At 35.7% G+C, this 25,508-nt stretch overlaps 1 non-coding gene across 1 annotated transcript; it reads right to left on the bottom strand.

The window, feature by feature from the left end:
- Positions 1-8,220: 8,220 nt before the first annotated feature.
- Positions 8,221-8,327, bottom strand: LOC141681193 (small nucleolar RNA R71). Its single transcript, XR_012558635.1, has one exon. It is a non-coding gene; the product is annotated as a small nucleolar RNA R71 (small nucleolar RNA).
- Between the last annotated feature and the right edge of the window lie 17,181 nt (positions 8,328-25,508).

Below are 25,508 nucleotides of genomic sequence, written 5' to 3'. Positions count from 1 at the left end.
TCAAGGGAATTTCGTAATTTATAGTGATGCTTCTCACAAAGGATTAGGATGTGTTCTAATGCAGCACAAAAAGGTAATTGCGTATGCGTCAAGGCAATTGAAACCACATGAACAGAAGTATCCTACTCATGATTTGGAGCTAGCAGCCATAGTTTTTGCTTTGAAGATTTGGAGACATTATTTGTATGGAGAAAAGTGCGAGATTTTCACGGATCACAAAAGCTTAAAATATATATTTACCCAGAAGGAACTTAATATGAGGCAAAGGAGATGGTTAGAGTTGATCAAGGATTATGATTGCTTGATTAATTATCATCCCGATAAAGCGAACGTAGTAGCAGACGCATTGAGTCGGAAGGAAAGGTTGAATGTGTTATCAGTACCTGAAGACATATATAAGGAATTTCAGAAATTGGAATTGGAGATTAGAGTTTGCAAGCCTGAGGAAGTAAAAGTGTACAGTATGATTTTCCAACCTAAATTATTAGAGAAAATAAAGAAATGTCAGGAAGATGTAATGGATCAAGATATAAATTGTTTGGTAGGGGAAGAGTTATGCACATAGAAAGATGACCAAGGTATTCTGAAGTTTTGATCTAGAATTTGGATTCCACCGGTGACAAAGTTAAAGAATGAAATTCTACAGGAGGCACATAATTCAAGGTATTCCATCCATCCAGGAAGTACCAAGATGTATAGAGATTTAAAGAAGAATTATTGGTGGCCAAACATGAAGAGGGAAATTGCGGAATGGATTAGCAAATGTTATACCCTGTCAGAGAGTTAAAGCAGAGCATCAGAGACCAAGTGGATTGCTACAGCCATTGGAGATTCCAGAATGGAAATGGGAACACATTGCCATGGATTTTATAGTTGGATTACCAAGGACAAGGGCTAATCATGATGCCATTTGGGTTATAGTAGATAGACTTACCAAGTCAGCTCATTTTCTGCCTATAAATGATAGATTTTCGCTCCACAAGTTGGTCCATATGTACCTGAAGGAAATTATAGTTCGTCATAGAGTTCCTGTGTCTATTGTATCTGATCGAGATCCAAGGTCTAATTCAAGATTTTGGAAGAGTTTTCAAGAATGTTTGGGAACAAGACTGAATATGAGTACGGCCTATCACCCCCAGACGGACGGCCAAAGTGAAAGAACGATTCAGACAATCGAGGACATGTTACGTGTTTGTGCTATTGATTTCAAAGGAAGTTGGGACGAGCATTTACCCCTGGTAGAGTTTGCTTATAACAACAGCCATCAAGCCAGCATTGGGATGCCACCCTATGAAGCCCTTTATGGACGCAAATGTAGATCTCCAATATTGGGACGAAGTAGGAGAACACAAAATACTCGGACCTGAATTGGTGCAGCAGACAAAGGAAATTATTGAAATTATCCGAAAGAGATTGATAGCCGCACAAGATCGTCAAAGGAAATATGCAGATCAGTCAAGGAAATACATGGAATTTGAAGAAGGAAGCTTGGTATTACTGAAAGTATCACCGTGGAAAGGACTAACGAGGTTTGGAAAGAAAGGAAAGCTGAGTCCAAGATATGTCGGACCTTTTGAGATCCTAAAGCATGTTGGAAAAGTAGCTTACGAGGTGGCATTACCACCGCACATGGAGCACATTCACAATATTTTTCACGTATCGATGCTCAAGAAATATAATCCAGACTCCAGGCATGTAATAGAATATGAGCCAATAGAGCTTCAGGCAGATTTGTCTTATATAGAGAGTCCGATAGAGATTTTAGAGGAGAGAGAGAAAGTATTGAGAAATAAAGTGGTAAAGTTAATAAGAGTATTATGGAGAAACCCAAAGGTTGAAGAGTCAACCTGGGAATTAGAAAGTGATATGAGAGAAAAGTACCCTCATTTGTTTTCTTAGGAGATTCTGAGGACAGAATACTTTTAAGGGGGGAAGGATGTAATATCCGGGATATATCGTGTAATTATTTTGCTATTAAATAATTATTATGTGTGTTCAGTATCTATTCTGTGAGTTAATTGTTAAATGTTATCTGTACTTGGATATTAAAAAATAATATTAATTGAGTATTTTAATTTTTATATGTCGAAAATAAAATATAGATAATTGTCATCTTTTGCTAATTATTTTTATGTTGATTTAGGGATTTATAAGGATCATATGAAATTTATAAAATCTTTTTCCGAGTATTTAAAATATATTTTACAAAAACGGGAACCAATCGACGTCATCCGTTGTTACGTTTTTGGAACCCGAAACTCTTCCGAGAACTCCTTCCTAACCTAATTGTAATATTCCGAGCATATTCCATGTTTCGACTTTTTCGATCCGGCGTACAGTTTGTTCTGCGCGGGTCCCGGTGCAACATTTTCGATACAATATTCGTTTCGATAAATCAATAAAACCCGTATTTTCGATAAACGGGAGATTTTTATTAAACTATCTCAATTATCACTTCGTAGTACGTCTAACCAGGCGCTGAGACCAAGACCGCAGTACAAATTGTACTGATTTGGATAATTATCCCGAAAACCGATACCGTTTGGATCAGTTTTTATAAATAAACGTACCGTTTTATATCCGGAATGATCCAACGGGATACTAATTTCCCGTAATTATAAATAGCCTTTTTACGTATTTTATTTCGTATCAAAATCATTTGCAGATAGTTAATTTTATAATCTTCAGAGAAAAACCCTAATTACATAAACTGTTCTAAGAATCAAACAGCAAAATGAAGGCATTACCAATCTCTGTTTTCAAAGCTTGAGTAACCAAAATGAAGGATTTGAAGTGTTCTATCAGATTCTGAGCTTTGTTTCACTGCAGAATCAAAGGTTTATTTTCTGAAAATTTATTTATTTTCGAATTTATTTTATTAAAAATATGAATTTTTATTCGGATGATTGTTTATATGATTTGATGATTGCATGTTGTAGATCTTGTTTTCCTGATAATTTTCATATGTCATACGTCTGATTTGGAGTTCAATAACATGCTCAAAAGTGGGTTTAATTTTCGAATTTCAAAATTAGGGTTTATAACCCGTATGAATGTTTTCAATTGAAATTTGGGGGTTTTTGATTCAGGGGTTATTAGCTGTTGATTTATAGTGGGTTGTGTTCCTTATAAAATTTGCAATCGATTGATATATAGCTCGTTAACAGAGGATGTCTGAATCGAAGGGAGTTGTGTTTTTAAAATTCACGATGTTCGCCGGAAACCGGCGATGTTCTTGGCCAATTTCCGGCCAAGTCTGGGGTTATTGATGAATTTTGATTGCGGATATAGATTCCTGGTGTTGTGTAGTATTGATCTGGAGCTTGTGGTGGTGGGAGGATGCCGGAGTCGAGTTCTCCGGTCACCCCCGACATTTTCCGGCGACTGAAACTGCAAAATTGCAGTTTAGTCCCTGTATTTTTGAAGATGGTGAAATTTAGTCCCTGTAGTTTGCAAAATTTTCAAAAATAAGATTCATGTTTACAAAATGTTTAAAAATCATATTTCCTATTTATTTTTATTATAAAAATTTATTTTTAATTTCTGAAAATTTTGAAAATTATTATTTTAATTCCGAAAATTATTTTTAATTCAAAAATAAATCTGAATTAATTAGTTAATTTATTTCAGTTAATTTTTAATCGATTAATTGGTCAATTAATTTGGAAATTAATTGATTAATTGATTTAATTAATTATTAATTGATTTTGATTAATTATTTAATTAGATATAATTACTTAAAAATGATTTAAAAATTCCGAAAAATAGTTCTGAGCTTTAATATATTATTCTAAATTATTTCCAAGGCTCGATAATTAGTATAAAATTGTTTCGGAGCCAGAATTGGCCAACCGAACCCTGTTTATTAACCCGAAATTGATTCAACGACCCGTTTTAATTCCGAAAAATGTTTTAAAAATCATTTTAAATACCCGAAAGCCTATGTATGTCCCGAGACTTCTTTATAAATAATATATCATTGAGTACGTGATGTATTATATGCTATATGTGACTTTTTAATTAACTATCAGTCTATATATTCGGTGTTTACTTGATTATTACATAACTTTCAATTCGTTAATCGGATTTGGGTAAAACGAAAGGTAGATAGAAGTATGTGTTGAATAGAACTCTATGAGTCGATTATTGATAGATATTTATGTTATGTGAGCAGAAGAGGCAAGGCGTAGGAAAGGGAAACAGGTAGTTGAGGAGTAAGACGATTGTGATTGAAAGCGAGTGCAGTGTAGTAAGCTAATACCAGGCAAGTGTTCTGAACTTTCTCGAGATATTGTGGTACTTGATAATCCTGTGATATTGCAAGTGCTTTGAAGCACATAAACCTAAACCCTGATTCCAGTTATTGATCTTGAGCCGTAACCTGATTCTTTCTAGACCATTGATTGTTATATACCCAAGCACGAACCACAAATCTATGATACTACTCCACAAATACATACAAACTAAATACCAAACGCTGAACTGAATTACTTATATACTCAATCCATGATATCTTATGCTTTGAAAGACCAAATCCTTGAAACCCTGAAACATTGATTCCTTTGTTATCCAATTCTTTCATTACCCAGCATCCAAGCTTTGAAATTACTTTATTGATCCTTACAAGGATTGAAACCCTTTCATTGTTAAACACTCATTGTTGTTAATGATTCTGGTTATTGTTTATTATTTATTTATTCAGGTATTATGTTAGAATTGGATTGTTTTTATAAAATTGTGGACCAGATTTATGGTCAGACCATATAATGGTCAAGTTAGGCCAATGTCTGCCTTGGATCCAGTAGTTAGAGCAATGCTGTGTCCCTTGCTCGAGGTTAGTGCGTGACTGATCAGCAGCCTAACCTTGATTTTTTTTAAATTAAAAGTATAATATCCAATTCTAAATCATAATCCATTATTCACTTGATATCATAATCATGTTCACCTGATGATCATTACTCTCAGTTTTGTCATTGTGACTTGCTGAGCTAGTTAGCTCATTTGTACGATGTTGTTTATATTCTTTCCAGCTAAAAAGGAACCAGTTGGTAACGAGGATCCCCAGTCCAGCGCGAGAGCTAGGGGTTCAGGTTGAGAAAGCTGAGCTAGTAGGCTTCTTTTGGAATAATTTAAGTCTGTACAAGTTTGTCATAAAGTTTAATACTCAATTTGAGTTTGAATGGCTGGGATTTGAACGATATGTAATATAAGTAGATGTGTGGCTTGTGTGCATACTTTAACCTGTTGCGATCCGTGGTAGTTGGTAGATAGGGTCACAGCATATTATTGTTGTTTTTATTATTATTATAAGCAGGTTATAAATAAGATGTGTGTGTGTGTGTGGACCCCAAACTTCTGACCCGGGTTTGGAGGGCGCCACATTACCCAGGCATTGGGGACTGCATTCAGAGCCATATGAGTTGATATCCAGTGGCCAGTATTCGGTGAGGACTCTATGTATCCGCCTCGAGACACTCTTGACACTCCACCCCTTGAGGGTGATGACCCTGATTCTAACTAGGTATTCCTGAATCCTCGCTATTACCTTCACTGATGATAGTGAATATTTTAAGTTTGGTGGTAGTAGTTAAGAACTATTTGTTTTGTGTGAGTCACATATAATTTGCATATTCATGCTCGTTTAGTTCATATAGTTGCATATTTACCATGTAGTAGTTTTTTTTAATTATTTTATTTATGTTTCCATTATTTTGTATGATAGTTTGTTCATATAGTTTCATGCATTTGCATTATAACATGATCCCTTAGATGATTTTTCTGATTGATTTGTGATATTGATGCTAGTGTAGTGATGTCGTGCTTAGTGATGTTAAGTCTTATCGAGTTGATTTGTATGCTAGAGGCAATTGTATTTCACTAAGTCTTATAGGTTGCTTGAGGGCTAGATCATGGTCATGGTTTGTTTGTTTGTCAAGGTTTAATCGCTTGTTTATATTTAGAATTTAGTATATTCTCTTAATGATAAAATAACATGGATATTTAAATATTGGAGAAAATTGGATTTCATTGCTAGTTGTTGTGGCTAGGTATCAAATGGCTAGTAGCAGGCTCATTTTATATGAGTAGTCTAGGGTTGAATGAGATGGAGCGAAACATACTCGTTCAGAAATGATGTGAAAAAAAATAAAAGAAAAAATATATATGTTATACATAATTGATCACGAGTGGGCTCTTTAATAATCTAGTTATTAAGTTCTTAGGGGACTTTGTTCCTAGCGACCTAAGGCTTTTATAGTCTGGGATCCACTAACCTAACGCTCGCTACATGGGTATTATTGTATATGTCTTTTGTGGACCTCACTCATTGCATGGTCAAATAAGCATATTTGTGTTGTTTGTGTGTTGTGAATAAAAACATGAATCCATGTAAAATTCCGATATAAGAATTGAAGTGTTATAAGTTATTTTGAGTTTAGTTTTTATTCTATTTATAACCTTGTGATTGCCTTGATGAGTAGTAAGTCTTGATTAGTTATCTAGTTACAATAATATGTCCGTAAACATTTGCACACACACATTTCTTGCTTGAAAGTTGATTAGTGGGACTTGATTAATCTTTGTGCGAATAACTGCATTTGTTGAGATGTTTCTAGTTGATTCGTTTAGTTATTCTACGGGGATCGTTGCATTCATATAGTTTGTATTCATGCATTTTTATTTCTTGTTCTTTAAGTCTGTTAATGCTTGAGGACAAGCATCAGTTCAAGTTTGGGCGTGTGTTAGGTGGCATTTATGGCCACTTAGAATGCTCTATAAAAGCTTGAATTGGAGTTTTGTACTCAAGTTATTTGTGTTTTTGATGTGTTTTGTTGTGTTTTGCATTTTAGGCTTATATCAGGAACTCAGGTGAATTGACATTATTTTGATGCTAATATGGTGTTAGGATGGTATAAAGAAGATTGCTCGTGAAAAGACCAACTCAAACCAGCAAGAAAAGCAGAAGTTAGGATTTTCTCCAGAGAGTCAGCGCGCTCGTGCAATAGTAGCGCGCGGCCGCGCCAAAATTACAGAAGTGCAGCGCACCCAAGCTGATGAAGCGCGCGGCCGCGTCGGGTCGAATTCCAGGAATCCTGTTCCTACTCTGATTTTGATCCGAAAGACTTCTAATCTACATGGGCTACTATATAAACATAACTTATGATCATTTTTCATAACAAGACGTACTAGAGCTTAAGGAGAAGGCGTAAGAAGGCCGTAGAGCACAATTCAAACCAAGGCGAAAAGGATCCAGTTTATTCTTGTGATTCTTTGTTTTAAGTTGTAACTTTGGATGCTAGTTTTCTTACTTGTAAACCTATACTCCTGTTTCGTACTTGGTTTATTATTTATTTAGTATACAGACTACGTTTATTATACCATGCTTTCATCGGAACCCATGTTAATGATGAGTCCGATTATGGGCTAATCGTTATTGTGGGGTTCTAACAGATTTATTTATGAATTTCTTTAGTTAATTTGTTTCGGTGCCTTAATGTGTGGTGATTGTATGATATCCTAGTATTGGTTATGCTTATTCTTCTTATGAGCGTCGTGAACTTATAAGATAGCGTGTTAATCTCTAATGAAGCGAAATTGAATTTAGGGGTTTAGAACTTGCCATGCTAGCATTAGTTCATGTATTTGTTATGCATAATTCGTAGGTAATTTTAACCATCTTACTTGTCCTATATAATCACGTTAGATAATTTGTGCATTAAACCATTATGTTGTCAAATTCTATAGATATATAGGGTCCTAATATAATTAGTGTCTATTTAGCTTCTATCTCTTTTGTGGATGTCTGGTAGTATGGTATCAGTACAACGAAAGTTGGCGTTTATCAGTTTCGTGTTAGATGATTAGTGTCGTCATCATTACATGCTAAGGTTAAGAACGAAAAGGCTATTGAATGAAGTATTTAATGAAGTTAGAATCCTATATTTGTGTCATATAGTATTCAACCCTTTTGATTCTCTTAGTTAATATTCTTTAGTATAATCTCTTAGTCAAGCGTAATTAAAACAACCTCAATTTGTTATTCGTCTTAGCATTGGATAATAACCATGCCATTGTTACATAAGTACATTGATTAAAATTAACTTAAACCAGTCCATATGGGAATGAACTAGAATTAATTCTATATTGCTCATGATCACGTATACTTGCGTGAATATTAGCACGTGTTTTAGCCCTAACATCTTCCCTATGGTGAAGACAACTGCAATCAAAAATGCTCTTACTCAATTTGTGCAGCAATCAGGAGAGTCTTTATGTGAAGCTTGGAATCGTTATAAGGAGATGCTTCGAAAGTGTCCTCATCATGGGATGCCTGAATGGATGATTATTAACTGCTTTTATAATGGCTTCGGAGCACAGTCTAGACCCATGCTTGATGCATCATCAGGTGGAGCCTTATGGGCTAGGAGCTACGATGAAGCTTATGATTTGATTGAACTAATGAATAGTGAATAATAGTCTATCAAACTCTCGATCTGGAGGTAGTCCAGGTAATTCATCGAGAAACGCATCGAGAAACTCTTTAACCACAGGAATATCCTCAATCTTTAAGGATTCCTTCCCTATATCCTTCACATGAGCCAAATAAGCTTCACATCCTTGTTGTAACAATCTTCTTGTCTAAATTACCGTTAGAAACTTCTTATCTTGCCTCTTTCCTTTGAATATCACTTCATCTCTATCCTTGGTTCTCAATTTCACTTTCTTATTTCTACACTCGATTTGCGCATCGTGGTTTGCTAACCAACCCATTACGAGAATAATGTCGAATTCTCACAACTTAAACGGAATTAAGTTCGCAGAAAAGTGCCGACCTTCTATAATGATATCACAATTGGGACAAATCCTATTGGCAGTAACTCTTTCTTGATTTGCTACTTCTATAATCAAATTAGATTCTAAAGGGTACGCAACACACTTTAGTCTATCAACAACACTTTCAGAAATAAATGATCTAGTAGCTCCAGAATCCATTAACACTTTGACTTCTACGGAATTTATAGCAAGCGTACCTGTTACCACATTCGCCTTTTGCACTGCATCTTTCATCGTCATATTAAACGTCCACGCCCTTGGTTGAACTATTTGTGCTGGTGGAGGCGGTGGTCCAGCAATCCTAAGAACATTTGCCTTCTGAACAGGCTCCTTGCAATTCTCGCCATATGGACAGCCTTTCCACACTTAAAACAAGTCATCTCAGGCTTTCCCGAACCATTGGTGCATTCAGTTGAATAATGTCCTTTCTGGTTACACTTGAATCATGTCATGTTGAGCTTATTACATCTCCCAGGGTGTCTTTTTACGCAAGTCTTGCACTCCTTAATCTGGGGTCCACTCTCCTTTTTTGACTGTCCCACTTTCTGAAATGATTCTTTTGATTCCCATTTCCGGTCTTAAACCTCTGAAATTTATGGTTCTGACTTCCAGCATTCCTTCCAAACTTCCCTTTAAACTTGGAACTTCCTTGATCTTGTTCTGAATCCTCAAACTTTCTTTTCTTTCCTTCACTTTCCCTTTTAGTTGCTTCTCTTTCTCCTTCTACGATCATTGCTTTTTGTACCAAAGAAGCGTAAGTCCTTATTTCAAGAAGAGCCACTTGACTACGAATCCATGGCTTAAGTCCTTGTTGAAATCTTTTAGCTTTCTTTGCTTCGGTATTCACATACTCGGGTACAAACCTTGCTAACTCTAAAAACTTTACTTCATATTCAGCTACCGTCTTATTCTCTTACTTTAAATCCAAAAACCTCATCTCCAACTGGTCTTGCATGTAACTTCGCAAATACTTCTCCAAGAATAGCTCCGTAAACTTCTCCCAAGATATAGCTTCCCCTTCAAGCAACGCTTTAATAGATTCCCACCATTAACTAGCTTCATCCTTAAGGTAAGAACTTGCATATTGCGCCTTCTTATCGTCCTCAACCTCCGCTAACTCAAAGGCCTTCTCCATTTCTCTAAACCAGGACTGAGCTTTAATAGGGTCTGACAAACCTACAAACTCTGGGGGATGAACGGATTAAAAATGTTTGAAATTCCCGACTCTAGGGGCTGGGGTTGTTGCAAAATTTGGAAGAGTCGGTTTATCATAGGGGTGTCTTGGTTTTGAGTTTGAGTTTCTTCTTCTTGGTGATTTGGTGAAGTGTCCATTTTATAAACCCGATGAGCAATTATTTAGCAATACGATAGCATGGCATACATAACAATAAAGATTCTTTTAGAAATAATTTTGCAGGTTTTAGGTTTTACCCAGTTGCTCATGCAATCCTATTACTCTATAATTCACTCACGGGTTAGGGTTCTCACATGACATAAGGTATATTATCACAAAGATGTTTGAATATGGTTTCTTAGAAAACAAGATATATAAAACAGTTTATGAAACTTAAGATTTCGAAATATTGAAACAAGATGCATAGATAGATAGTTCATGGAATTCTTTAGTTTCTTGCAAGATAACCAAAATACATAGATAAATAGTTCAAGTATAATAAGTTCTGGGAATAAGGTACAATAACATAGCAGGGTTAAATACATTAAAAACTGGAAAATATCCCCTATCTACCCCTAACTTCTACCTAGCTACTAATACTACAAGCAATACTAAGTTCTGAAGTACAATACAATATGAAAAGAAAAAGGGATCTAGGCATCTGATGTAATAACCCCAATTTTTGGAAATTTTTGGAACACGGATGAATAGTAACTTTTGCTGATGATACTGATTAAGAAAAATTGTTAGACCACAATATATAGGAGTACTGTTATGGAAATTCTATGATCATATTAGTATTCCATAAAGTAAATGAGTGTATGTAAAGGTCGTCGGAATTCAAATTCGAACACTTTGATTTTTCCCGAAAATCAACCAGATACCGAAGGAATTGAGTATAAGGTAATGTGATTAAAAGGATTTAAATTCAAGGATTATAAAAGAGGATCATAAAAGGATTATAAAATATTGAGAAAGGTTTAGGGGAACCCCAGTAATAAAGTCCCAGATATGATCCCTCAAACGATAAACGAGAATGGAAGTTAAGCGAACCGTATAACAGATAAACGGTCATTAGCCAAGTAATTAAGGGTTAATCAAAAAAGTTAGTGGATGATGATGTCATCACACCAACAAGGAGATGACATGTGTTAACAAGATGACTTAAGCATTGTGACATAAGCATGCCAAATAGAGGGATTGGTTGGTTGATTGTGAGCCATGTATTTTTTACCATGGTAAAAACTAATTAACAACAAAAGGATATCAACCTAGCCAAGGAAAATCATAACACAAAATTTGAAGTTGACTTTCCATTTCCAAGAGAGAAGGTCTCGGCCTCTTCATCATTTCAAGAAGAAAAATTTCAAAAACCAAGATCCAAGCCTTGTTAGTTGGTAAGATAATTATCCAAGGTCCCTTATACTTAGATATGGCTATCCTAGGAATCTAAGATCCCATTTCCTTCACAATCTCTTTCAATAAATCATTGAAGAAGAGAGTGAATAGTGTTTTCAAGAACTTGAATTTTTGATCTTGTGTTTTTGTTTAGGTATAGCTTTTGTAAGGATTTTCAAGGGTTGATTCAAGCTCCTTAGTTACTTCTACTCACCAAGGACTTTTGAATATTTAGAGCTTTTTATATTATTATAGTTCATGGGAAGCATGATTCATGTATATTTAGAGTTCGGTTGGATTCGTGATGAGTTTGAGTTGTAAATCTTGGTTATTGGTTAATAAACTTAAGTATAGCTAGTAGTTCATGTTTGGTGTAGTATAAATTGGAAACTCTTGAGATTTTGGGACTGATGTAGTGAGGTTTGGATGGATTTTGGTTGAAATGTTGGTTGTGAGTTGGTTTTTGATTGATTTGGAGTGATTTAAAACTTGGTAATCGCGTAAACATAGTCGTTGTAATGCCCATTTTTATACAACTGCTTGTTCTTAGTATTCGGGACATAAAGCTAATTTTTGAATCTGTCACTTTGCCATGTTTAGCTATATTTTGTCGTAAGCTTCGTTTTGTTATGTGGTTCGCTTGAATCCGATGTACGGTTTAGGAGAAACGACCGTTTTAAGTAACGACGTTTCCCGAACGAACCATTTCCCCTCGCCTTACTTTGAAACCTTGGTTAAGGTCTTTAAATGACTAATTGGAGTATGAAATAATTATTTAAGGTTAAAGGGTCAGTTGGTAGGGTATTCGCGAAAGCGTCGTCTTAAAATTCGTAACGGTTAATTTATTAAAAATGGTGGAGCCGAGGACACTCGAGCGACTTATGTGAATCATTAAGCGCAAAAGCGAACGTTAGGGTCTAATTGGTTAAAGACTAGTTTCTTAAGCGACCATGGTTTAATTCCAACTTATATGTTGTTTATAGGTTATCAGACTCATCCCAGGCCTTTTACCAACCCCAGTCGCTCAGGCAAGTTTTCAACCCGTATAACTGTTGTTGTGATGTATATGTGTATATGCATTATCTTGAGATAAGTGCATGACTGTTATTAGAAAATCTTGTGATATATTGGAGCATGTTGATATGGTATATATATGCATGTTGTGAAATCTTGATATTCTATTATCAATTCAAATGCTTATAAACTGCATAATACCTAAGCTACAGATAAGCAGTAGTTGCGTATACCCTTAGTATAGGGGACGCAAAGGTGAACATTTTTCTAAACGGGGAGTCGATGTTCCCGAGTATAACATATATATATATATTTATATATATAGTTTCTATAACTATGAATCAGATAAGGTATATTCGATAGTTTTGAATAATAATCAAACTATTTTCAATTATTCAAATAAAGATCGTACTTTCATATAAGTATATCTTTTGTTATCTATTACTCATTTCAAGTATGAGTTTTAAAACTTCTACTTCAAATATATTTATAAAGATTATCCTTATAGGAATATTATTTAAATAATAATATTCAGATATTTCCTAATATATCGGGATGGATTTATTTTATTAAATCATCAATACTCTAAACATTCTTTAAAATGTTTTTGAGTCTTCAAAATGATATTAAAAGTTAGAGTGGATCCCAAAACTCGTTTCAAATTTAAGATCTTCCTTTCGAAGGGGATTTAAATACTCGCTTAAAAATCTGAAGGATCTGGCTCTGTGGTGTATTTTATGTTCGCAACGAGGTTGCCGTTTTGATAAAAGAATTTGATTACTTTCCCAACGTTCGGGAAGTAAGTCCATCTAATTGAGTCGGCATAAGCGACAGGCCGGGGTATGGTCTATCAAAGTGTAAGTGGCTGGGTGGAGTCCATCAACGCGTAAGAGGCCGGGTGGCGGTCCAGCACAAGGTCCTAATACGGCCTGGGTGATGACCGGTGGGGGATTCATCCATCTACTAGTAGAAAAGGTTACTTAATGGGTATATTTGCCTGATCAGCAAGATATCGGGTTTATGCCATAATTCTTTTCTTTCCAAATTCATTAGTTATTACAACTCTGTTCATACTTTACATGACAGAGGTTTTCAGGAAATGTATGAGAGATATATATGGATATATATAGCGGGACGTAATGAAGTATCTCATAACTTCATTTCTTTTAAATGATATTTCAAAGATTGGATCTATTCAAGTCTTATCTTGTAGTCTCATCTATGTGATGAACTTTTGAAACTAATTATAACTTGAACGGTGGTAGTTCAAGTAGTATTCGGAAAAGATATAAGTATATTGGAGTATCTTGTAACTTCATCTTTTAAACTTATATCTAGTAAATGATTATCTTATGCATGACAAAGATTTTCAGAAAAATAAGGAGATAAGGTTAGATATATGAGATCACCTTGCAACGATATTTTTATACAGTTATAAACTGGAACTCTATGTATAATATTCATGGAAGAGGATTTCCAAGATTTTGAAAAGTATATATACATATATACTGAATATTTTGTGACTTGGTCGCGTTAAGATATCAACTTGGTTCATTTCTTCTTGACCAAGACTTTCATGAGTATTATGATGAGAATGCTCAAATATTGTTAAGCATTATACATATTATTTTGGTGGGCTTGTTGCTCACCCTTGATTTCTTCTTTCATCACCCAACAACAGATAGACAGAATTAACAGGATTAAGCTCCCAATTTACAAGTGGATAGGAAACATTCCGCAGTTTCCTGTAGGCGTTGATGACGCTGTATAGCTGAGGTAGGAACTACTAATAGGCCAGGTTTTCAACTGTTAATGTATCAAACTTATGTATAATTATGAATTGTAATAATGGAAAAGAATATGTAAATTTATTCAGAAACCCCTTTTGAGGTGTAATGGCTTATAATTGTGGAATAAGATGACTTGTGTTATTTTTTTGTTATTCATCTCTGAGACTATAACTTGTGGTGTGTGTGTATATTGTGGGATCATAGTACACAGTAGTTGGTTGTTTATTAAGATTAAGTGTTATTAAGGGAAATGGAACTCGTGACAACCCGGATCCCCGACCCCGGATTTGGGGGTGTTACATCTGACCAAGTATCCCAAAGCCTACCAGCACTGAAAAGAAACAACAACCATAACAACTACGGGCTCCACCAGATGTCCCGCCTGATCTCACAATCTAACAATCAAAATCAAGAATCTCCCTTAACATTGACAACATCCAACGAATATTCTTATGAAACCTCCGGGCCTCGGCATCAACACCACTGGAAGATGGTCCCTCAGCCAACAGCCTATGGGCAACCTGCTCCACCATTTCAATACATACTCTCCACTCGTTCTCCAGCACTAACGTCTGCTGCCTAGACTCACAAGCCAGCCTATCTACCAATGCTCCCAACTCAGGGATATGAGAGTACACAAAGTCTCTGTCTTGAGCTTACTTGCCACTAACATGGACATGCACATGTATAGCAGGCTCTCGCTTAGGGGCCGAGGTCTATGGAACTGATCTAAGGGGGGAAACATGCATAGGGGCTCACTGCTCTCAGATGGATCCTCCTCAGGGTCTGAACGAATATACAGGGGCTCCACTGATGGGGGTGGAATAGAGTCCACTGGGGAACCAGGCAACAAACTATCCTTAAAATCAGCATCACTACCACTACTAGGGTCCTGAGATGAAACATAAAACAATAGCCAAGAAAACAGCATTAGGGTTAAATAAAACCTCCAACTGAATCAATGCCCCAACTCTATCTATCACCTCAACCTATTTATTCAACTCATACTATACCTAATAGTCTAACTCAACTCTATGTGAGTCGAACACTCTCACAATATTAATTACCCAAATACCCTTTTATCCTAACTTGTCTCAAGGAGTAGATCTTATAGCTCTGATACAACTTGTGACGCCCTCAATCTCGGGGTTAGGAAATGAGGACCCACATACCAATATACTAATACCATAATAGTAGAAAAATAATAAACCCCGATACTAATAGGATCTAAATAGGATAGAGTATGAGACAAGATTACAATTTACCAACCAGAATATAAATATTACAACCCAAAATATAATTAAGTTCAACTTATTCGATCCCGACTTGAAATATACAGATAACCCAAAAGTATCTGATTCAACTATTACACTTCCCACAATCGCTTGCTCACACAACAAATACCTGATATGGCATCTGAAATCCCTCAACACGGTAGGGACCGCCAGGTACACTCTTGCGAGCGATGCGCCTTAGTCTGGACATCTTCTTGCTTAACTGCCATGGTTAGATCAAAGCAAAAGAATAAACAAAAATGCTCAGCAAGTAACTATATAGCGGTTCTAAATATTAACATAAACAACATTAACCGAGGCATTCTATTTTTGGATAAAACTGAACTACGTGGTTGTATTCTTTTAACGGCTAGGTTGAGGCATTGAAAAAGGTTCCGGGATTTCAAGTTTCGAAGTTTGGGAGAAAGCTGACATTCATCACAAATCAATAACAGAGTTCTCAAGGAGTTTCTCATTTCGAAGGAAGCAGTCTGTTGCCCAGTAAAGATACAATTGTTTAAGGGGGGTTGGATACAATTGTATAAACATTTCAAACAAGTATACAAATATAACAGTTCTTTATATTTCTGATAAAAACTGTTACAAACTCTCTCAAGAAATATTGATGTTCTTGAGAGCTGCTAGGTCATACAATGCTCGAGTTAATCACTATGTGATGACCTAAACTGTGTTTATATAATACACAGCTGCTACAAATCAGTCTAGGATATGCATTATCAATTACTAACAGAAAATGATACATATCTCTAACTGAATATATATCCATCCCTCAAAATAAGGAACGGACTTAATCTTCACAACAGACTATCTTCAGATACTGATGTTCTGTAGATACTGATGATGCATCAAATCCTGATGGCACATCAAATCCTGATGACATCCAAAACAACCAGATCCTGAGCTTCTCCTGATCATTGAGAATCAACACATAACAATCTCCCCCAATTTATGCTTAATGTAATGAAGTACAAATTCCATTCTCAATGATGCCAAAACTAATTTACAAAATGTACAAGGAATAAGGTTTACTTCAGTATCCTAAGATAACTAACAGTTATATCTAGAAATTTGTTTAACCTTTCTTCCACCTTGTCTTGAAGGACTTTGACAAGCTTTTTCTTCAACTCTCTCTTCTCTTCAGTATCTTCCCCAAGCTGATAAATGGATGATCTTAATTTAGAAATTGAATTCTTAGTTATTTCAAGATCACCAATTAACATAAAGCTTAAGCTAACATCTTCATGATCATGGCTTAAAGATAATTGAGAATTATTGAGAAAAACTTTCAGAACCATAGCTCCCTTTTCCATCTTCATTTCTTGATCAGTGTAAGTTATGTACATAGGAACATACTCACCATTGTAATTGTCTTCTTTGCTCATGACTCTTCTAATACTCTCAAGTATCATAGAAGACCAGTTTCTGGTGACATTGTCCTCAACTCAAAGAAGATAGTGAATATATTTCAACTCTGACACAGTCTTCATCAAGAGTTGCTACAATGTAAAGCTTTTCACTTTACCATCTCTCAAGAAGTACATAATCTCCTCTCTGACATCATTATCATTTATCTTTCTATATACAATCTTCAGAGCTTCAACTTTCTCAAGATGTGAAAGAGTTATTCTCTCTCCAAGATTGTCAGTCAGAGTATCTGTGTTAAGTAAATTAGATCTCAGAGTCTCCATTCCAGAATGACCAATACCTCCTCTAGTACGAGTTTTGATAAGCTTTAGCTTTTTATTATGTTCCACCCAAGAAGGTTTCTTGATGGGCTTATCAATATCCTCATGTTCTGAAATAGAATCCCTAAGTCCTGCTGACACAAATTCAATATGCTTGAATACTCTAAGATAACTGAATGAATAGATGTTTTTCCATCTTTTATCCTTCTTGCTGAGAGAAGCATACCCCGTAGATAAATTATGAATCTTCCCTTTTGATTTCTGCCATAGCTCTCTCCTTGAATTTAGAATTCTTTGCACATAGACATTACATGCTTGATCAGCTCTCCTTCTATCAGTTCTTTCTTGTTCATCAACCTCTGAATTATGAGAAACAACTGTTGTATTAAGAACTGATTCATCCAATACTTTGATCACCTTTTCATCAGTATCAAAGTCAACTTTCAGATTTACAACATCAGGCTGCCCTTTTCTCAGGATTTGTGTCTGCTTCAAGAGACACATCTGCATTAGTTACATCAACTTGAGCAATGTCAGCGGTTGATTTCTTCTTTTTGGGGACAATCAATTCTTCAGTATCCTCAGCTTCTTCTTTTACATCATTTCCTTGTACAGGAACAAAACCTTCTCTGAATGGAACATTTAGAAATGCAGAATCAATTACCGAACCTCGACTTGAATTAGAAATTCTTCCTCTTCCTCTTCTTCCTCTGGCTCTTGTAGTTCTTCCACCTCTTTTCCCTCTTCCTTTAAAGGTGTTAGCTTCAGCTTCAATTCGAGCCAATAACTCCTTCTGTTGTATAACTGCTTCTTTAGTTGTTAGATCAGGAAATTCTTCAGTTATCAACCCAAGAGCACTTCTGGCATTCTTTTGCTCAAATCTCTTATCCTTGTAGTATAGAAAAATCTCTTCACCTATTTCCTTGTGTCTGTAAGGAAAGAATAATCCTTTAGCATCTGCTATGTTAGAGATTGTAACATCACCAGTTTTAGGAGCATCAACATTAGTCTTGTGCTTAACTTCATGAGCACTAGTAGACTTTCCTTTACCTGAACCAGATTTTCTAGAATGTTGAGGTTGTTGAGTAATATGAGCAATTTGAACATTAGCAACTGGATTATTATCACCATCATCATCAGTATTTTTATCTTTCAACTGAATGGAGTCAGGTGTATATTTTGTGATAGCTATCTTCTCCCCCTTTTTGGCATCAGTACCTGAAAGAAGAGAAAATATAGCATCCAGTTTTTCAACCATTGAAGACACTTTATCTTCCAAGGAAGAAAATCGAGTATCCATGCATTGTTAAGATTGAACCACGGCTCTAACAACTTTCTTCACACTTATGAGTTCAGCTGAAATAACTGGATTAATCATAAATGCATCAATCTTGTTCTGTAAGTTAGCATGAGATGTCTTCATATCAGCAAGTTTAGAGAGAACTCCTTTCACAGAGATGGTAGAGGCCTTGAGATGCAATTTGAGGTCAGGATTTTGAAGTCCATCATATGCTCTGTGGACATGTTGCATACCAACAGTTGAGGAGATAGAAGTATGTTAATCTCTCCATGTAAAATCCCATTCAACCTTTCGAGAATGCTCAGCATCAGCATTGTAATAAGAGGGATCAGCATTGAAATGTGAAGAACCAACATTGGACTTCTTAGATACATCAATAGCAGTCTTCAGCCGAGCTGTGTCAGGATCATCAGGATCACTTTCTTCATCAGAATCAGAGCAAGAAAGACCCTCAGAAGAATTTGCAGAGCTTGGTAGAATTGCTTTGCCTTTAAGAGGATCCTTAGCAATAATTATTTATTTCTGATGAGATCCTGAAATAGAAAACAATGTAACACCTAAATCTCTCTTTTCTTTTCAAGTGATCTCATCACTTCTCACAAAATATATTACTTTGAAGAGTAATATGTTTCTCACATAAGAAAGTTTATAAGCAAAGAAAAACTTATAAAAATCTTTTCTCAAGACTACTTGTCCTTTTGCTAGTACAGGAGACTGCCACTCAGAATTTGATTTTCTCACATAGTATTTTCACACAGTCTCACTGAAAGGCACAATCACACAGTTTGCTAAGAAATAAGAGAGGGCTGAGAGGAGTAGTATGCTTGTCATATAAATAGAGGTAACCTCAAATAAGAGACTATTTATAATCATACAAACATTGAGAACAGCAGAGGAAAATAAGCAATTCCTGAAGGTGAGACCTCAAGTGGCAATAATGACAGTGGAGGAACAAACAATGCATTAGGATGCTTTGACAAACTAGCCAGCAATATTGAATCATCAGTAGGATCTGCTTGAATTAAAAGTCGGTCAGCATCAGGATTTGTTGTAGTATCAAGATTTGATTTGTCAGGAGAATGCACTAGACCATCATCAGTACTTTGAACTGATGGTTCTTGTGGGGCCGGAGGAATATGAGATGCTTCAGCAATCATTGGTGAAGGTTCTTGCATACTCTCCTCAAATATAAGATCATTAATAACTGCATCCACCTTTGATAATACATCCTAATGTGCCTTGTTTTTTTGAGCAAAATCAACAATTATTTGTGCAGCCTCTTTGTCTGCATCTTCCCTTTGAGAAGATGGTTCTTGTGGGACTGGATGTACCTCAGTAGCTAAGTCCCTTTGAGACTTAGGTTCTTGTGGATTGACATCCATAGCAGAGGACTAAGTCTTTTTCTTCTTTCTGATGTACCTAACCACATCTTTAGCTTTTCTTTTCTGCATACTCTTGGTAGTGTTGTGGGCTCAGTAGTTTCTTTGTTCACTGGAACCTTTTTGATCAGAGCACTAGCATCAGTAGTTGGCTCCTTAGTTCCAGTTGTGTCAACAGAGTCATCAGGAATTGAAACTATTGATTTTTTTGTCTTCATTCTTGGCCTAGTGGGCATCTGATCATCAGAGTTAGAATCATCTTGCATGATCAGCCTTTTTTTCCGAACTGTAAAGCATTCTTCTCTCTTCTCACTCTCACTCAGTGAGGCCTTTTGATCTCTCTATTTAGATTGAACAGATTTATTAACCAGCCTTTTCTTTTGTACAATTGATGTCTTTTGGGAGATATCAGAGAAGGCTAATTTAGGAGCTGGAATGGAGTTCTGTTTGGTAGAAGGAAGGCTTGGGTTAGAAACAAGATGGGTAGTGTCTTGTTCCACGGCATCAGGAAATTTAACAGAGATGCCAGCATCAGGATTTGTAGGCACTTGTGAAGGAGTAGGTCTATTTCTCAATAGAAATTGCCTGACCTCCTGAGGCAGGAAGGGAAGTCCTGAAAACTTATTCTTTTCATCTCTTTTGATATGATCTGTAATAGCCTTCTCAAAAATTTGAAATACATGAATCAATTCATCATTATCAAATTCAACATTAGGGCATAGAAAATTAAAAATCAGTTGAAGAAATCTAGTATACCCTATGATACCTGATGCATATGTTCTCCTAGCAATTATGAATTGAAGAATTATGTTACCATAGTCAAAATTACCAAAATAGAGAAGAGAATACCAAATTTTCAAAGAAGTGGAGGGAAGACCCTCAAAATTTTTTGTCTTATTCAAGAAACATATGTTGATCCAATCAAAGAAGAAATTACATTCTCTCTTTAACTTTGTTCTTGTCAATTTCCCAATTGTTGTGATGTCACCTTTGCAGTTCAGAGTTCTGAGCATATCAAACAGCCGCTCAGTTGTATAATTGTCAGGAGCACCATCAAAGGAAGGCAATCTCAATGCTTGAACAAGAACATCAGCATCAACCTCATACCTGTGTCCCTCAAATTCAAAAGAGAAACCAGTATTTGTTGCATTAACTAGAGCTGTATCCCATACCTGCATTACAGCCTTGTATGATACCTTAGTAGGATTTGTGAGAGCATATCCAATTGGACATTGGAGTAAGAAATCTTGTATATCATGAAAAGATTGAGGAAACTACTGATGTGTAAGTGGAGCCAAGTAGTTGTTGATTCCAAAAGTGTTGCCATGAATAATAGTGGTTTGACTGAAGAGGGGTAAAAGCTCAGAAGATGACATGATATTTGTAGGTGTTGAGAAAAGATGTTCGTTAGATGTGAATAGCGAGGCTGTATGTATGATAATATGTGTCACGGAGGTTCTTGTGCAAAAAGAAGTTTGCAAAGCTTAGTTGTATGTAACACACTTGGAGAAGGAAGCTTGGTTAATTAGACTTCTGATAGAGGATAATTACTGAAAAATTGGAGTGGAAAGTGGAGTAATGTGCATAATCAGCAACTAAGAACACACTACTCTTGTAGTAAATCGCCGTGTGACTTTGTTCAACAGTTTATCCACTTTTAAACAATAATTAAGAAGACAATCACTTTTTCAGCATTAAACAATTCAGAAATCATTTTTCAATAATATTCTAAATTAAAATAAGCCGATTTGTCATCAATATTTGGTACCTCTTATCTGTCAGGATTTCACATCGTCATGATTTATCGATTCAAATTCATCAGTGTTTGTCAAAACAACTCAAACTTATTAGAAAACCATAATTTTAATCTCAAGAATCATCAAAAGATAGATGTTAATAGTGTGATATAGAGATTAGCAGGCTATAATTAAGAACAAGACATGCATACACAACTGAAGATCATAGATTAGGTCTTGTAAGCAAAATAAACAAAATTTCATTAATAATTCAAGAGAGTACATTTCATGAATTTTTATTACATGCAAAAGATGATTACAAGAAAATCCTAGTCTAAATAGAAGAACATCAACAACCTTGGTCTAAGAATCCTGATAAAGCTGATGGCGAAGAGAAACGATCGGAGGATGTTCGGTGCTTCTTCCTGCTTTAAACAAAGAGAACAGCAAGACGAATGACTCTCTCTTGCTGTCGAAGAGTGTAGAGGTGAGGATCTTTTTGGAATCCCAGAAGTTCATTTTTGATGACTTCTGAAAGTTGAATCCAAATGTCGTTTGAGATGGCATTGATGAGGTACGGATTTTGTATTCCATCATGAAAGATAGACACAATATTAGTGAAATGGTTGTAAAACCAGTTGAAATGCGCCATCATTTGAGAAAAAAGAGATATGAGAAATACAAGTGAGGAGAGTGTTTTGTGTTCAGGAAAAGATGACCGGACTGAATGAGAATGAAAGTTTAAATAACCAAGGGAATATCAAGGAACTAGGAGACTGATTGATTAGTAAGTGTAGAGTTAACTTAATGATTTAACCAAAAGTTGTCTTATTAAGGCGCGTCTCCCTATACCGATTTGAAATGATGACAATGATATATATTCATACAGGCACATTTAGCAAATAAATTCACTTAATTTATCATGCATATAATAAATTACATCAAATATTCCCAGTTTAATATCTTGAACAACATTTAGGACATATTAGGATTTGATCAATATACGTCAGGATTTGATCAAATATAAAATTAAAAGAATTTATCTGTCCCAACTAACCATACCAAGTTCATTGACAAGCTTTGTAAATTTTGCTTTTTAGGTAATGGCTTCGTGAAGATATCAGCCAGCTGCTGATCGGTAGGAACAAAATGAAGCTCAATTGTTCCTTCCATGACATGCTCTCTTATAAAATGATATCTGATGCTGATATGTTTAGTAAGAGAGTGTTGCACTGGGTTTCCTGTCATAGAAATATCACTTTAATTATCAAAATAAATAGGAATTTTATAAAATGATAATCCATAGTCCATGAGCTGATTTCTCATCCATAACAACTGGGCACAACAACTCTGAGCTGCAATATATTCAGCCTCAGCAGTTGAAGTAGAAATAGATTTCTGCTTCTTACTGAACCATGAGACTAATCGGCCTCCCAAAAACTGAAAGCTAACAGATGTACTCTTCCTGTCTATTTTGAAGCCAGAAAAGTCAGCGTCTGAATAACCACATAATTCAAAATCATCTTCCCTTGCATACCAGAGACCAAGTGATACATTACCCTTGAGGTATCTGAAAATTCTTTTTACTGCAATAAGATGTGGCTCCGTTGGATTTTCCTAAAATCTTGCACATAGATAGGTGGCAAACATAATATCTGGCCTACTAGTCGTTAGGTACAAAAGAGAACCAATCATACCTCTGTAATTTGAGACATCAACTGTTGTACCTTTATGAGGATCAAGCTTTGTAGCAGTTGCCATTGAAATGGTTGTTGTTGCACTATCTGGCATATTAAACCTTTTCAGAAGATTATTTGTGTACTTTGACTGATTAATGTAGATGCCATTATCAGTCTGTTTAATTTGCAATCCCAAGAAGTAACTCATCTCTCCCATCATGCTCATTTGATATCTTGATTGAATCAACTTTGAGAACTTATAACACAGTTTTTGATTAGTTGATCCAAAAATGATATCATCCACATAAATTTGAACTAAAAGCACATCTTTACCTTGATTCAGATAAAATAAAGTTTTATCTATTGTACCTCTTTTGAATCCACTTTCCAGCAGAAACTGCGAAAGAGTCTCATACCATGCCTTAGGTGCTTGCTATAGTCCATAGAGTGCTTTGTCAAGTCTGTAAACATAATCATGATGTTTAGGATCCACAAAAACTGGTGGTTGTTCAACATAGACTTCCTCTTCAAGTTCTCCATTGAGAAATGCACTCTTGACATCCATCTGAAAGACTTTAAATTTCTTGTGTGCAGCATATGCCAAGAAAATTTTGATAGCTTCCATCCTAGCAACAAAGAAAATGTTTCATCATAGTCAATACCTTCCTATTGAGAATATCCTTTAGCCACCAATCTTTCCTTGTTTCTGATAATTGTTCCATCAGAATCAGTCTTATTTCTGAAGACCCACTTTGTGCCTACAATTGACCTGTTTTTCGGTCTAGGCACCAGCTTCCACACTTCATTTCTTTCCAACTCATTCAACTCTTCTTGCATAGCCATGACCCAATCTGCATCCTTGAGTGGATTAATCTACTTTCTTTGGCTCTTCTTTTGAAAGTAGATTGTGATATAAACATTCATTTTGAGTTGCACTCCTTTTCTTTACACCTTTATCATGATTTCCAATGATCAGATCAGGAGTGTGATCTTTATTCCATTTTCTGACACTGGGAAGTGTCCTTCTAGAGCTAGATGCTCCCTCTGAATTGTATACCTCATCAAATGCATTCGAGGCTCCCCCTGAATCTGTGTTGTTATCTCCTTATGAAGTTTTGGGACTTGAATTATGTCCATCTGATATTGAATCAGCATTGGATTCTGAATGACCAGATTGAGAAGAATCTCGAGTTGATTCTTCAGCTGAAACTTGTTGTTGCTCCCCCTCAACGTGTGCAGGTTCATTAGTATAATGATTATCGTCAGAATCTGAAGGAGTATCAGGATTTGGATCATCAGGATTTAACAGTTCATTAGAGTTTGATCCAGATTCCAACAGTGCATTTTCATTTGCAAAGATTAGACTTTCATGAGTGTCTTCTTCAAAACCAGGAATCTTCTTATCATCAAAAGATACATTTATGGAGATAACTACAGTATTTGTTCTCAGATTGAAAACTCTGTATGCTCTTGATGGTGAGTATCCAACAAAGATTCCTTCATCAGCTTTTGATTCAAATTTTCCTAGCTGATCAGTATGAGTTCTCAAAATAAAGCACTTACATCCAAATACTTGAAGATGTTTGAGACTAGCCTTCTTTTCTTTCAGCATCTGATAAGGAGTAACACCATGTCCTGTTTATCAGTGTGATATTCTGAGTATAACATGCTGTGTTTACTGCTTCAGCCCAGAAGTAAGTGGGTAGTTTTGCTTCTTCCAGCAGAGTCGTGCCAGCTTCAATCAAGGTTCTGTTCTTCCTCTCAACAACACCATTTTGTTGAGGTGTACCAGGAGCTGAGAATTGTTGTTCTATGCCTTTTTACTTGCAGACTTCCTCCATTTTTGAGTTCTTGAACTCAGTGCCATTATCACTTCTCAGAATTTTCACTTTGTTGGTGGATCCATTTTCAATTTGCCTTATGTGATCCAGAAGAATTTCTGGAGTTTCATCCTTCCTGTGTAGAAAATAAACCCAAGTATATCTAGTGAAATCATCAACAATTACAAGTATGTACCTTTTCTTGTTGATGGATATTATGTTCACTGGTCCAAAGAGATCCAAGTGTAGCATGTGATATGGCTCAGTAAAAGAGAATTATGTTCTACTTTTAAAAGATACTCTTCTTTGTTTGGACTTTTGGCAAGCATCAAAAAGACCATCAGATGAGTATAACATATTTGGTAATCCTCTTACCAGCTCCTTCTTGGCAAGTTCATTGATTAAA

This window comes from Apium graveolens, chromosome 8 (genome assembly GCF_009905375.1).
Source record: "Apium graveolens cultivar Ventura chromosome 8, ASM990537v1, whole genome shotgun sequence".
NCBI classification, from domain to species: Eukaryota; Viridiplantae; Streptophyta; class Magnoliopsida; order Apiales; family Apiaceae; genus Apium; species Apium graveolens.
This window is presented reverse-complemented; position numbering and strand designations above follow the sequence as displayed.